Source organism: Colius striatus, chromosome Z, assembly GCF_028858725.1.
Source record: "Colius striatus isolate bColStr4 chromosome Z, bColStr4.1.hap1, whole genome shotgun sequence".
In the NCBI taxonomy this organism is placed as follows: domain Eukaryota; kingdom Metazoa; phylum Chordata; class Aves; order Coliiformes; family Coliidae; genus Colius; species Colius striatus.
In genome coordinates this window covers 59,154,402-59,171,220 of record NC_084790.1, presented here as the reverse complement: position 1 = coordinate 59,171,220, position 16,819 = coordinate 59,154,402, and the positions used below count along the sequence as shown (strand labels likewise).

General features: G+C 34.8%; 1 protein-coding gene across 6 annotated transcripts in view; it reads right to left on the bottom strand.

Annotated features, from left to right (window-relative positions):
• CNTLN (centlein) overlaps window positions 1-16,819 on the bottom strand; it is a 267,553-nt gene that overhangs the window by 74,703 nt on the left and 176,031 nt on the right. The window lies entirely within an intron of this gene.

Sequence of the window (16,819 nt, the reverse complement as noted above, 5' to 3'; positions counted from 1 at the left end):
TCAACACTAAAACAAAACTGAACAAATTGTATTCTAGGGAGACTGCTACCTGCATCCCAAGCTTAACATTTTTTAATCTGAGGAAGTTTACACAGGTATAGCCTTCACTTTAGAACCAACTACTCTCCTTCCAACTACTCCCTTTCCCTTTCCCTTTCCCTTTCCCTTTCCCTTTCCCTTTCCCTTTCCCTTTCCCTTTTCTTTCCTTTTCAAATTAGTTGTTTTCTTGGCTACTTTCACTTTTTCTAATCTCTGAAGCTTGAAAATCTTTGGTTCACATACTTTTTAAGTTTTGAGTACATAAATTGGGTCAATCAAGGCCAACATGGTTAACACTGAGCAAATTTTAAAGTATTTAACTAATTCAGGAATAGATTCTATACTGATCTCTGTTATATCTTCTTTTTCTGAAAAAAAAATGTAATGCAATGAAACCTTCACACTTTTTTTTCTATGGATTTTTTTATGGCAAATATGGAGTTAACAAAATAAAAAAATAAAATCTTGATAGATATTACATTAATTATACAAAATCAGAAGATGAAAACAGAATATACAAGTAATTGTGGCTTTTTATCATGACTGTGTGCAGTCAGGTGTTCTTTTTACTATCACTCATAAGTCTTTTTTCAATTTCAAGGCAAAAAACAAAGCAAAAATTGCAATGTCAAGAACCACACATAGGAGAAAGCGTTCTTTTTTGTTTGTTCTCAACTCAGTAGCAAAATGTTGCTCTTACACATTTGAATGTTTTCAACATGCTACTCTAGCTAGAACTTGTAAAAAAAAAGTAGATGTGTATGTCTTATAACAAAAATTACACAGCTAATTCAGTTCTTTAAAACTACAGAAGTACTGTAGTCTGCATGTTTTTTTACAAGAGTATAGCTTAACAAAAAGGGGGAAAGAGTGTAATGTGGTCTTCTTGAAGAGTACAATTCTTTGCAGAGACTCTACAATTGCTACTTTCCCCAAAGAACATGATTAGTTGGAAGATGCATCAAAGAAGGGTCAAGTAAGAACTTTCTAAGGAGAAAGGGACTCTGAGGAATTCAAAGTAACTGAAGAAGTCACAGAAAATTGCAGAAATATAATAATGCGACACTGAAAGTAATGACACAACCTGAAAGAACGCAGTGCCAAAAAGGAGAGGTATGGATAGATAACTGCTTTATATCCTTTCATTTACATCTCCCTCAGCGTCCCATCCCACAGATGTGCCAACCCAGTAGGTAAAGAATTGTTTTATCTTTATGAAATTCTCCTTCCTACTATTTCAAGTGGGTATGAAGATAAACATTTGTGTGTGTTTTTTCCCCAAAACCTCACCAGTCTTTCAAATGATCCATGCTAAACCATTTCACAGAGCAGACTAGGTACATGAAGAGACCTGTGATCCAGTTGAATGTATTCTAGTGATATGAGATGTTTCCTTCACTTACTGAGGGAGAAAGGATTTCCTCTGCAATCCTTTAACTCAAAGGATCAAAAATAAGCTCTGCATGTATTAATGCAGAATCCTAACCTACTGGAAGTTGAGTATGAACAGCAGTGTCAAGGTTCAGATGTTGTAAATAAGAGCTTTCAATACTATTTTGGCAGATGAAACTAATATTTACTGCAATTATCTCAAGTATACACTCAATTTACTGCACCATTTTTTGAATTGTTCCATTTCAATTAACACATCAAATAATGGAAAGGAGAAATGTGCTAGGTTTTGATCCTAACTGAAAGGGGATTTCTCTGTGCATTGAAAAACCTGTGTGTGATTTTGCAAGTGCTGAGCAAAGGTTATCATGTTTATGTCACCTGAAAAGATCCAAGAAACAAAGTGAAGCTGAGAGATAGACTCTTTGAAGATATTTCTACAGTGGGAATGTAGTTTCTGTGTAAAGTGTTTCTATCTGATCGTAGTTTTGAGGTATGGATAATGAAAGAAATCTTTGAATGTTAATGCTTGCCTGCCCTGTCTTTTGCTGAGAGTCGAAGATGTTTCAAAAGCATGCAATTTTGAGGATGATGTATATTTTAGATGTCTTATGTTAATCACCATTTAACTATGCTTCTAGAAATATTTTTATAGGGTGTTTTACAATTATGTACAACTACAAACTTGACTTGAAAAGGAAAAAATAACAGCATACTTTAAACTCTTTGATATAAAATAATTTTTGTCTTGATCAAACTAGTAGTTACTAAACAAAGTGAAAGACATTACAAGTTTACATTGCAGCTTAGGTTCACTGTCTTTCCCATTTGAGATTATAATACTGAGTGGCAAGAGTATTTAAGTACACTTTCCCCAGTAGGGAAATTCTACAATGACTATATTTAGGAACTGGAGAAGAACAGATCCATAGAAATTTGGAAACAGTCAACTGTTTGCTTTGTAAAGCAATAACACAGAACATGGTAAACATCTGTTTACCCTTTCACAAGTCTCTGAATGATAATGCATTAGTTGACAAGAAGGGTGCTTTGTAGTTCTCATTTCCACATTATGTATGTTTTTGTCCGATTGAGCAAATAAAAATATAGTATATGAAATTAATAAATCATCATTTTTCAAGGAAAACTGTTTTTCTGCCTTTTTTCAATTGATTATTTTTTTAAATTCTGTAGTTGCATTTAAGTTTGTGTTTTATTTCAGTCCACATCTCATTATTATGTCTACTATACAATTAAAAACCTGAGCCTTGTAGGTATTTTACAAGAAAAAGATTTGAAGATCTATTTGTATAGGGAAGAGCTAGAAACTGAAGTGAATTTAGAGATCATACCCCTGTACAAAAGAAAATGATGTATGCAGATACCAAAGTACAGCAAACTATACACATATATATGTATACACCATATCAATGAAAGAAAAAAAACAAATGAGTAAGGAATGAACAAGGAGAAACTATGCACTCTTGCAGTTAAGGTTTTTACATGCTCTGTCACCATCTTATTGTGTTCTACTGTTCTATTATTTAATTTAACCATTACTATATTGATGAAAATCTAAAATAGAAATACAACCAAACTAAATTCCAACATGTTTCAAAAGTAATAAAAAACTCTTTTCAGAATTGTCTCTGCAAATTTGAATAAAACTTTTAGCTGTATACATAAATAACCTTAGGCAAAGCTGATTCATTAGTAGGAATACCTTTCAGCAATTCAGATGAAAAGAAAAAAGTAACTACTCAGTTAAACTTATATTAAGTTTCATTAAACACAATGTCTAAACTCACTTCTGCAATGGTAATGGTGACCCACTTCTAAAAGTCTGCAGTGTTAAAATTTGAATTATTACTTGGCCTCTATCTCTATGCATTCTTTACACAAGTTAATTTCAATCAGTTTGGTTTTCTTTTAATAGGTTAAAAAGGTACAAAACTTTTTCCAAAGCATGGCAAATAACTTTTTGTTGATGACACTGGGAAAGTCTTTTCAGTCTTGGTTAGTTTACAGTCAAGGTTTCTAGAGTTCTAAAAAAGACCTTATAACTGAAAAATGTACCATGAAAATTTTAACATCCTAACAAATTTGCCACTAATAAAGGTTACATAACTTTAAGTGATGTACGTGACTGCTATTTCTAATTTTAAGAACAGATACACTCATTCTATATCTATTAGATGAACAGAAAATCTTCTTTAAAATAGGTATTCAGCTTGTACACATACTTTTCTGCTCAGGACTTTTTCTTAAAGAGGGAGGAAAAAACCTGGTATTGCAATGTGCTTGAAAGATTAACTAAAATAGTGGACTGGAAAAACTCCAGAATTATTGACCCTTTCCAGAAAAAATGCATTGTTCTTTCTTTATACTCAAACATTATATTTTCTAGCAGCTTTGCTATGTTTGAATGAGCTTATTAGAATACAAGTAAAGTGACTTAAGGCCTTACAAAGCCTAGAAACTGGTGTATTGTTTTTCACCTTTATGCAGACCTGAAATTGCCTTACAGCCTTGAGCCTTCTGCATAGAAAGATTATGCTGCTTGTAAGTACATCTGGTAGAATTTTATTCTTCCTTCTCAAGTAATTCCTTCTCAACAATAAGCATTTTCTGGTTCCAAAATAAGTTGAAAACCCAGAGATTCTCTGACAAAATAACACATCCCAAAGTACTTTTAAAGTTTATTCTGTTGACAAGAATAAACAATCCCAGCCAAACAGCAGTCTTAGATGCTCTAGATTCCATGGTCAGAGTACAATTTCCAACTTCTTTCTACCATAAGAGAAGCCATTGAGTCCTTCAATTAACAGGAATCGGCATCCTAAATTAGCAAGAATCTACTGGCACCTCCTAGAAGTAACAATATCTTCTAATATGGAAAATCAGAAGTAGAATCATGACTGCATTCACATCCCAAGAACAACCTCAAACTGGTTTGTTTACTGTTAAAAACTTCACGGAAGTCATTCTTCTTGCCTGTAACAAAAAGCACTAAGAAGAGCAGGAAAGCATACAGTATACTGTTTTATGTACCAATGCTTCATTTCTGTCCTCCATGATTGTCATAGTCTCATTGGGCAATACTAAAACAAGGATAGTACGAAATTAAGATGTCAAATCTATCCAGCTAACAGTTTATGCTGATGTTGCATAAATTTTTAAATGTACTGACCTTGACTCATAATTCTAGTATCTGCTCTTTCCAGTCTCATACAATAGTCTGAATTCTATTTTATGGAAATATAATGCTTTTGATTACTTCTCCATTCTTTAGGTATTTTTTAATACTCACTCATTTGGAATAAAGCAAGAGGTAGCACAATAAAAAAACTATACTACAGAATCATATTTGCCAAAGGAATTACTTCCAATTTCTTCCAGATTACAGCTAGGCATCAGCAAGAAATTCTCTGTAACAGTTGCTTACTTATCAAGTTACTAGAATAGGCGAAATGCTCGTACCATCTGCATTTAAGCAAGGCTTCTGCAAAATATATCTTCTTGCTAGAACAAAATTTCCTACTACTCATCACTTTTAATTGTCAGCAGTTCTAAAGATATCATCAGGAGCCCTCACTCAGCTCCAAATCTAAGGTGTATATATACATGCCCACTTGGGTCTCTCATTCAAGAAAGGGTAATTTAGAAAGATAGCTTTAACTACTGCATAAACTTTATCTTTGCACTTATCAACTTAAAAGGCTTCTTCCCTCGAGAGTTGCTGACCTTAGGTTAACTCATTGCAAGAGCACTCTAGTTAGTCCTCTAGCAAACCACTGCCTCCTAACTAATTCAGATCACACCAGTCAGCCATTGCTCATCATCAGGTCCCAGAACTCACAGGTAGGTCTAGCAGGAGACTCCTACACTCCTCTGCATACAGGTAAAAAAAAAATAAAAGAGCAGACTTATGGCAGGCTAAAAGAAATATCCAAACAATAAGACTTTTTTTTTTCCATCTGTACCAGGGAATTTCATCTAGAAAATAAAACCAAGCAGAGAATCTCATTTCTAATAGAGCTGAATAAATAAGAAGGAATAACCCACCGAGGAAACGGGCTCCTTCCTACACATGGCAAGACTGTAGCAGAATGACTCTTTGGAGGAATGAGCTGAACCAACTGCAGTCTCCAGAAATTTGTCTATTAGCTAGAACACAGGAAATTACAAGATCTCATGAACATGGGTAGGAAAAGCTCTAGATAAAAGCTTAAGAAATAAAACTCATTAATCTCCCAATGCATTAGGGAAGCCATCCTCTGAGTCCAAAAGGTTAACTATTGCCTTTTCAAATGTTTTCCTCCAGACCCATGGAGGATTGTTAAAGACTGGAAAGACAAATTAAGAAGAAAACCAGACAGAAATACCACTAAAGAAGCTTTGTGTGCTCTTTATAAGGATCTTTAAAAAGAGGGACAGTAGTGTTGCTTATTACAGTAACCAAGATAAGTAAGTTTGAAAGACACTGGGCCAGGGAATTTTTTCATACCCAAAGCTTAAGTCAAACAAGATAAAAATCCTTGCAAGGAAAATGGGACAGCAGGAGCAGCTCTGGTTTCTTCTTTTCAGGAAAGAAAGAGCTTGAGAAGAAAGATAGCAGATCAACGTAAAAAGGTCTTCTAGCTAAGCAAAACTGAGCTGTATTTCTGTTCATGAGTTTTCAAAAGGATAAAATTCTAAAACCAGAATAGAACACACACGCACACCACACATACTTTTGTTAAAAGTCCATATAGAAAACACAGGAAGAAGCTGTTATAAATTAGGATTAGGAGACTGATACATAATAATGCAAACACCAACTTTAATATTCTACTACTCAAAAATTGGCAACAGTCAGAAGAATCAAGCTAGGTAGAAACTTCATCTAACTTTTACATGTGAAATACTATTTTGACAGAAATTCTTCACTTTGTTCCTATAGCATTATCATTCAAGTACATTTGCCTGCAATAAGGGCAAAACATGCTCTTTTCATGGGTCTGTATATTTATGTGTCAACTGATAGCTTTGGGAGGTGAGAATAAACCTGGGAGCAAGTGTTTGATCTAGGCTCTGCAAGAGAGCAAAAACCATTACATATATGTGGGGATAATGCTGCTAAAAGAAAAGCAAAAAAGTACTAGCATTACTTATATTTTGTGAACATTCAAACTATTCAGAATGATTTACTGGCATTTCTTTGACAGAAGAAAATGGTAAACTTAACAGTTTCAACACAAAGACACATGTAGTCTTAATTAACCAAGGAAATGGAATATTTGACTATGGAGTCATTGAGCAATCTGTCCTGCTTTGACCAATCACTTTTTAGAAATATGTCTTTATCATTCTTGTTTCCCAACTGAGTCACTTAAAGGACGGATGAAAATTGCAGGAAGCAGTATCTGCTGGTGCTAAGTAAAGTCTCTCTCTCATTTACAACCCACACTCAGGAATGAAAAAGGATAAAAGCAACTTCCACAACAGCAATTCAATGTCTGTTCACATAAAAAAGTGAACAGTGTCATAGCTGTCAAGCATGAGCTTTGAAATATATTTCAAACTAATAGTCACTCAGAAGTCAAAGATGTGCTAGTGACTGGAGATTAAAATAGTTTCAACACACAGAATAAACTTTAGCTTCCAAAAGCAATGGTAGAAACCCATGCCTAAAATTTTACCTACTATTTACTAGTCTTTTATTCCTTGTACTGTAGAACAAAATCCAGCTGATTGGACAAAAAGTGTTTAAAAAAATAAAATTATATAGTGAGAATTATGCTCTTCTTTTTTTCCTTTTCATTCCTTTGTAATGAGACCATAAAAATTGCTTCATCAACAGTGAGTTGATGTAGTTAGTTCAGAATTGATTGACCTAAGGGCCATGACTGGGGTGCTGGCATCATCAGCACAACTCAGAGAAGCACATACGTTGAGGACTCCATTGTAAGAATTTTAACAGAATTTTACTATTGCACCAATAATTGTAACCTTTCTATAAACTTCATGACAAACGCAACAAAAGTTGTTTCCTACAGTCCATTTTTAGTATCAAGCTGGTTTCCAACAATACAACATAAGGATGAAATCAAGTTCTTACACTGAAATATTTTACTTTTTGAAAAAATTTGGAAGATTCCACACTTATTCTCATGTGGTTCTGTTTCATAAAAGTGAATGCAACAACATATCTTAGAATATACAGTCTGAATTCTTTACAAATTAGAAAAAGATCCAAAATAATTAAGTTAAACATTTGTATCTATATGCATATTCTGCTCTATGTAGTAAAAGTGAGCCAAGCAGTTAATCAGAAAGATCATGCTGGGCCACAATAAAGGTCCACATAGCTCCCCATCAGAGTTTCTGGAATTCCAGAACTTAAGACTTTAGGAATGAGTTCAAGAGAGAGGTCAAGAGGACATGAACATTGATTAGCAATTTTTATTCTAATATATTATTTGCAGTCTTTGAGGAACTTAATATCTCTCTTTCTTCACAGAGTTTGGCTCTTGCAGATCTGTATACTATTAGCAAAGCTGAGATACACCTAAAATTGAAAATTTGTTATTTCCCTTCCAAAATGAGTACCAAGCAAGAAAAATGGAAAACTAGCATTGCTTAATTCAGCTGTTGCCAGAAAGTACCAAGCAGTTTTGCCTTTAACCAAAATTCCCAGTAACTCCACTGAAAGTGTTGGAGAGAAACTTATATTCATTATTCCCTCATTATTCTCTTAATATAGCATCCTGACAGCTTATGTTACTATCTTTGTGTGCACTGGTGTTACAGACAGTAGGTTCACAGGCTTCTTACTATGAATGTTCAGTATAGTTTAAGAAGACGTGACTAGCGCTTCCTTATTTTTATATATACATGTGTATATATAGGCTGGTATATCAGACATTTCCATCTAAATACTGAAGAACTTTTGACTAGGCAATACAGATAAGAAAAAGACAGCATTCTCACAGGCAGTGTGCTTATCAACGGTACAATATTTCATTTCTATATCATGCAGATAATCTACAGAAATCACTATGATTCAACAGCATGGCAGGAAATACTTCTCTACAAGAAATACAAAGGGATTTCTAGTTTAGAATCCCTATCTTTCTCCAACATCTTTCTGCTGTCCTTATCCCTGCCAATGACCAAATTTTATTATTAAAGCAACATTAATTGTGCCTTTCTCTTCTTAATTATTATGGGAAAATGTTTAATGGCATGACTGCATGTTTTCAGGGTGACACAGTCATGGCATGTCTGAGAAGCCACTTGAAGTACTACAAGTTGCTTGTAGAGATTTGAGAATATTACTTGGAGTTTGAATAAATAACTGCAGACAAGAAAAAGCTCTTTAAATATGGGGAAAAAAAGGGAAAAAAACCCTCACATCTAATTTCCAGAAATTCGTCTATTAGCTAGAACACAGGAAATTACAAGATCTCATGGACATGAGTAGGAAAAGCACTAAATAAAAGCTTAAGAAATAAAACTCATTAATCTCCCAATGCATGGTGTTACTGGTGTGGACAGATATCAGGGGGTTAGCCTAGAAGTTGCCACTATTAGGGAAGCAATCCTCTGAGTCCAAAAGCTTAACTATTGCCTTTTCAAATGTTTTCCTCCAGAGCCATGGAGGATTGTTAAAGACTGGAAAGATAAATTAAGAAGAAAACCAGACAGAAAGATCACTAAGGAAGCTTTGCATGCTCTTTATAAGGATCTTTAAAAAGAGGGACAGTAGTGTTGCTTATTACAGTAATCAGAATAAGCAATTTTCAAAGACCCCGGGCCTCATCACTCTCACGGTAAAATAACTAGATTTGTTTCAGTTATCTGGCAAATTGCCTTGTGAAAATGTATTGGGAAGCTTCCTAGAAAAGAGAAAATTCTCTTCAGAAAAGGAGACATTTACGTTTACTACACAAAAGTCACTAAATGACTTCACGTGGCATTTACAGTTCTGACTTTGGTCCTTTACAAACATATTTTCAAAAACCTTGTACTACAACTAATGCTGCTGTTTTCTCACATTTTAAATTATTGGTAGTGGTTTCACCCAACAACTTCACTGTTCAAGTTCTCACACTTGAGTCTGACTCTCATTTCCACTCAGCAATGTACAGTCCAAGTCAGCAGGCACACACCCTTGTGAGAATCCATTAACATCATCTGCAGAATCTCGACTCTAATAGTTTTCAGTAGAAAAAAATGTGGTATTTAGATTTAGTAATCAAGACATTCAAGAAACAAGCATCACCACATTCGGTTGCCGGTCTCAAGTTAGGCTCCTGCCAACAGGTTCATGTCATACCACTACACAGGGTATAGAACAATTGCTTTGACTCTAAAAAGAATGAGGAAAGCACAAGCAATGAAGTTTTGTTCTCCTATCAAAAAAAGCTAATAATAAACCTTTATTAAATAGCTGCTGTAGCAGAGTAAGGATGTTACTGAGATTGCAGTGATTCCACGTGCTTCAAAGATCCAGAGCACATTTCCTACATGGAGAACATATTCAGCTACTCAGATACTCAAAGGAAAGTATTATTACCAAATGTTCTTTGAATGATGTGGGTACCTCTTTATAGACATTTCCTCCTTATCACGAATTGCATAGAACCAGACCATACAGACAATCAATTTCGAGTTAGATGTGAAGATAATGACTTATGTCATAATGGCTTCTGTCAAAGAACGCTCTAGGTCAAACAATTCAGTGTTGCTGGTATCAATTACAAAATTTCCTACAAAGTAAACCGGAATGAAAGATGTAAAATTGTCAAGCTTCCATACAGTCAACTATACCTTTCCAAAGTCTGTACATAAAAGCCAAAGGGACAAGGTACCCCTATACTCCAGTAAATGAGAATTTAACATGGAAATACCAAAATAGTTTAAATTAGCTAGCTTGCAATCAAGTAGCAGTTTGATTGGACATTTACTCTGAATTTCAGGAAAATCAAAAAAAATATACATACAAAGATGAACTTAACTCGTGTGGGAAGTAAATGTTGAAAGACATACCTATGAAAATAATTTTATAGAAACGACAACATTTAGCATTTAACAACCAAGATTAAAAATAATGTATCTAAAAAACTGAGAAGTGTATTAGATTTATATCTCTCTGTGTGCATGTTTATAATTGTATCTCTATAAAAATATATCTATCTGTAAAACAATATGCCTGTTTTCACTGAATATAATCCAGTTCTATGCCACTGCAAGATGCTGTATCTGAAAGCACTGGTGTTGCACAGCTGAATAAAATAAATTCCCTTTTTTTAATGTAAGTAGATTCTTCTCTTGCAAGTTTTCAGCAGCTTCAAGCAGTTGAAATAAAAATATTGTATTTACACACATATGGGTTACAATCCTCAGCTAAGCTGTAACTACTGTTTGAATGCTGCTGTTTTTCTGTTTGCTTAAGGGGGAGAAAAACTGTTCAAATCTCATGTTTTTCTTAACATAGAACATGAACATCAATACAATGACCCACGTGAGAAAATGGGACATCCTAGCAGAGCTGTCAGGTTCTTTCCATTTGGCCATTAGAATTAATAAACACTTTAAAGAATACTTACAGAATTTATTTCAGTTTCCTCTTTTTGTTCCTGTTTGTAACTCTTCATTTTTTGCAAGAGTTTAGCTGGTGCTTGGTATAGGATTTCTTAACAGAATGAGTCATGAGGGCTTACAAGTTATACGATTTTCTTAGCACTATTGGTTCAGATCTCAAAGTGAACTTAATTTTTGGACTTGTTTAGCTTTGATTTATTAATTTAAAATTAAATTTTATAACTCATAAAATTAAAAAAGCATCTTTCAAGCCACATTATATACATGGTAGAAAATTATATGATATTCTTTGCAAAGGAGAAATAGAGGGGGAGGAAGCTTAATAAGTCAGATAAAACTATGACCGAAAACAGTTTCTGTAAAGTCACACAACAATTACTGTGTAATGCACTTAGGACAAAGATAAATCATAGTAATAGCAAAAAAATTCTCTTCATTTCAGGGCAATGTCTGAAAATTCAAGAGAAATATATTCATAAAGTATTGAGCACACACTGAAAAATCAGAGTTTATTGATTATTATAATTTTTTACTAATCTAGTGTGGTATCATAATAGTATAGCAACATCTTCTTTTATACGCACAAACAGCTCAAATTTACACATCATTAATCATGGAGGGGATGCAGCCCATGGCTCTTGAACATATTTCATTATTCATTGCAAAGTAATACAACATGCACATACTATTCTTTACTAATCAAGAAGTAAAAAAATGGTAATAACAATGCCACGCATTCTCCAGCATTCTCCAAAAAGTAAGTCTGACATTAGGCGTTCTGAATTTCATGAAAACAAGAAACTCCATATATTTTTTAAAAAGAGGTGCTTAAATTTAAGTAAAAAACCCTTGATTTCTGTCTGTGTTAGTGTACAGCTTGAAAGGTGCATCAAGTCCAATAGCTTAGATGAAAGTCAAAGCAATCCCTGCCTGTGACAAAAAGAAAACTTGGCAACAGAAAGGAACCAACAGAAAGTAGTGGCTGACACAAAGTCTTTTCACCAGCTTCAGTAGGATTTGGGAATAGGCAACACCAGAATAAGTGACTTCCCACACAACTGCAGTTTTTCTTGACTTAGAAACAGATTTCATAACTTACCAACTGACTGTTTACAGTGTGCTACTATTGGTAATGGCTGCATTTTGGAGCTTGGGGCATGCATCAACAGGCTTTCCTTGGTTTTACTCTGTACTTAATTTATAATTCATCTATTTTCAGAGCAATGTATATGCAAGTTGAATACATTTTACATCACTGTTCTATCCCTGGAAAGAAAGAGGGCAGGAAGAGGGCATGAGAGGGAGGAGAGAAGGACGTGGGAGGGACAGCAAGAGGAAAGGAGTGAAAATAAACAACAAAAATTAATTTTATTTTCCTAACATTCACTCTCTGGCCTAGTTAGAGACAGAAATTACACATATTTAAAGCTAAACCAGACTTCAATCAAAATAAACCCTCTACACAGATACTCTTCCTTAAGGAATGCTACATTGGATTTGGCTTAGATATATTCTAAATCAAGCTATGTATCGGTAGGGTCTATCAAATTAAGTGCATCCACAAAAACCATGGGCTAACCTGATTTACTCACACTGCTTGTAAAATCACACATATAAGTAATTGGTACAACTCTTTAGATCACGTCCTTTATCCACAGAGCTTAAGAAAGAATATATGCAACACAGAGAAACCCTATCCACAGATGTAATACTAAATTTAATATTGACTTTCTTAAGAAAATGAGCTCAGATGACTTGCTTCAACAAATTAAAGGCAGTCATTATTACAGGGAGACATTGAAGACAGATATAAAAAATCCACAGGAGTTAAATATTCATTCCTTCCTTACTCCAGCTAACAATAAGCTACATTGCCCATAAAGAGTAAAAATCACCTAAATCCACATAAAAGAGTTCACCTTAATGATCACAAGGGTGCACTAGCTTTTTACTAAGAACTATGCAGAATTTTAAGAACACCTTTTGACTTAAAAATTCTACTGTCTGTTCATGCCATCTCACCACAACCTAGCTAAAGTCACTGATCTGCAATGTACCAGCGATATGGGTGTTCCCCACAACTGTGACTGCACAGGAGCTCTAGAAAAGCAATGTAACTGTACCAGCCTTCAAGGTGTACATAATACATAGGCAATCTCTTTCATGGCTTTGTGTAAAAAGGAGAGGCTTCTGATTTTCCTCCTGAGTTACTGTTGCCTATGGTGCTTGTGTTAATTAGTGATGGAAGGAGAATAATAACTGCAATTATGCATATGGCAAGTGCTCTTTCCTACAAAAAAAATAAACGAAAGAAGTACAGCTGATAATTTCTTGTGACAGTTTTAAAATGGTAAACAAAGATGTGACAATACAGTGACAAGAAAAGGCACACGATCAACTGGAGTATATAAGAATACCATATTCAACATAATACTAGCACTATTGCATGTAATACACCAAAGGAGCTTTTGGGCAACACAAGCACTTAACATACTGCAAAACAATTTGTTGAACTTCTGTGATAGCAGCCTTCGTGGTATCTCCACAAAATGAGTTTACATTGTGACCCACTGGGAAAACACATTTTCTTTAATGCTGACAAAACCAAAGTCTGAATAAAAGTTTCTGTGATGTCTGGATTCTTAAATAAAAAGAATAAAATCAGCTTGACTTACAGAAAGTGTTAAATAGCAGCAAAGGGCTAATTATACCATACTAACTTCCTTTTGTCTAGTATAAAAGGACATTTTCTTACTTTGCCTGGCTGAGTATAATAGCCTATGAACTAAAAGATCAAAGCAGCAAACTGTATGTTTTCCAAAGTAAGAGTTTCCTTCACCAAGTTTTACACTTACTACAGCTAAAAGAGCTGTGTGAAGGGATCAGCACTAAACCCAAAGGACAGGCTGTGCACAGCAAGAAAGAGAGCAACTCCCTCGTGCTTTTTGCAGGTCACTACCAAGGACCATGTTAGCAGATCCACACCAGACCCTTAACAGGCAGCTCTGCTGCTACCAGTAATTAGCTTGGACAGCTCTGGCTCCAGGAGTAGCAGCAAGGCTACACCATAATGAGCTCAGCTGGGATTAGCAGGACAGGGCAGGGAACCAAGAGAGCTGAGGCATTCTGCATTGCGTATGTATCACAGAGATCAAACAAGGATGGCTGGCTAGGTTATCCCCTCACCACCTCATTCCAAAAATGAAGCACGGCAGTGTGTAAAATACAGGCTAATGAAGAGCGACACCTCCAACAGATGAGAGCCACATTAATTAACACAATCCCTAGATCATGGAATACAGTTTCTGTTAGTGCTAGCAAACTTGTAACTTGTCACTGATTTAAGAGAGTAAAAAAAGAGAAAAAAAAGAAATGAAAAAAAGAGCTGATGTTTTCTGCTTTTGGTAGAAAATGGTTTTCTCTTGGAATTTTGCAAGGAATTCCTCTTATGTGGCCTTCAAAGCTCTACCTTCAGAAACACCAGCAGAATGTTTCTGTATGTAAACATCATTTAAGTAACAACTCACTTTTCAATCAACAGTTTTTTGTGTTCCCGTTTGAAAAAAGCCAGTTCATTCCACATAGCATCAGAACCCTCTTCACTAAGCTGACAGGGGTTCGCATGCTGGTATCTCCTTTTACTACTTTCAATCCCATTTATGAGTAAAAAGAGGTTGTTTGTTTTTAAATATTTGTTTTAGGACCACAAGAACAAAAGCATCCTTGATTTCAGAAAATACAAACTTTAAACAGCAGCATCTACCGAACATAAATCTTGTATGATGTATATATTCCGTGAGGCATGAAACCTTCAATGAGTTATTAGGTAAAAGTTCAAATATGTAGTTTCGGACAGATATTGTGCTAGTATAGCACCTTAGCTCTCAAATGACATGTGGCAGAGTAGTGTCACCCACATTCCCTCTGTCAATATTCCAATACTGACATGGGAAAGCAGAAGGTGAAATCACTCCAGATCTCCTGCAAGAAAATGGGACAGCCGCCAGCTCCCCTAATGATCCCTGCAAACTGACCTGGAAGTTGCAATAATGCCCACTCTAACTCAGACTGTTGATATATGGTCTAATGAAAGAAAAAGCTATCCATGGCTAAGATGAAAAAGCATACTGAATTTGGAAGCAGAGAAAAAGAAAACAAAAACATTTCAGAGTTTAAAAAAGAGTAAAATATTTGAATGTATTTTAATAATGCAAAAGATATAAGTTTAATTTTAAAATCCTTTCCAAAATGGATTAAAACTCTCTGCAATCTAAATTCCTACTGGGGACAGAAATAAACTCTCAGAGAATGTGGTAACCTCACGGTATCCTCATAAGGCTCACATCATCTTTGCAGTCACGTATGTCAGTGGAAGTGGCATACACACTGACAGGTGGATTAGGTCCCATCAGCTGCCATCTCAGTAACAGATTCTAATCTATGAAGAATGAAAAAGAATTGGGTCCTCCATTACTTGCAGAGGGTCAGAAGTGCCACATAAGTACCCGATACTGAGTTCTTACTGAACAGTTTACATTAGACCAGCATTACAAAGCTTTTTGAGACAGCAAAATAACTGTGAGGAATAGCAACCACACGCAGAGTGTTTTTATCTGTCTTGAATCCTTTCTTTTGTTTAAACACATTGAAAAGGAAAACCAAGCCTCTTTTAGTATGGTAGCTTCATATAATTAGGTTATGACGACAAAAATGATCAAAACTCTGTAATTTCCAGTTCATCTTAACTATAGATTAAAAAAGTCAGTATTACGTTTTTCCCAATATCTGCTTTGGTGAAATACACTCCTGTTTGGGCACAAACTGGTCTCATTTATTTTAAAAAGAAATAGAAGTTGCTTTTGTCTCTCCCTTTTCCTCTTTTTTTTTTTTCTTGAACCATCTGACCCAGAACACAGTGCTTCACTGTAAATCAAGTTTGATATTACCGTCTTTATCTAGGTTGTATTTCTGTATCTTTTCAGCCTTGGCTTCTTGGTGGACCATGAATGCCTGCTTAGCTCTAGATATAGAATTAAATCATTTCATTCCATAAAGTATCTAGCATCCAGTAGGTTTCAGTCATTTCCAGCTTGTACTGAATTTAAAACAGTGAGCTACACAATAAAATCACCTATGTTTTCTCTAAATAAACAAAACCTTTCATTTTAATTTAAACAAATCTATTCATTATTTATGCTTTGATATTTTAAAAAATCTTCCCATGCTACTAATGCCTGTAGCAGATTTGTACCTTACCATCATTTTCATCCACATTTTTAAAGACAAACCATTCTTAAGTAAATGCCATAGTATTACAAACCAATGCAAATCTACTGAGATATGCCAGAGCATTACTAATATATGAGGGATAGTTTATCATTCAAAGTAAGCCGCTTTAAGTTACCCTAGACTCTGGATGGCTACCAGTTTTGCAGTGATTTCTGTGACTCACTTTCCAGTAAGATGGAGCTACAGTGTTTTTATGTCAAGATTAGTCAGTATTGCTCTAATTAAAAAAAAGAAATTTTGTAAAGCACATTTGTGTTTACCAACAGGTACCCTCTGAATTCGTCCTAAAGCCACCAGGACATAAGGACCTGGTGGAATTATTTTCTTGAAATAATGCCTGAAAAAACATATCTCAGCAATGTCTTATAACTGAAGTGAAAAGAAATGTCTTCATACTTCCAAATGTGTCTGCTTATCAAAAACTGAAACTCTCTGGTAAGGATTAAAAAAAAAAAAAAAAGTTTCATAAAATTATCACTGCTCTGTATAGAGTTTGAAGAATTATCTGTGG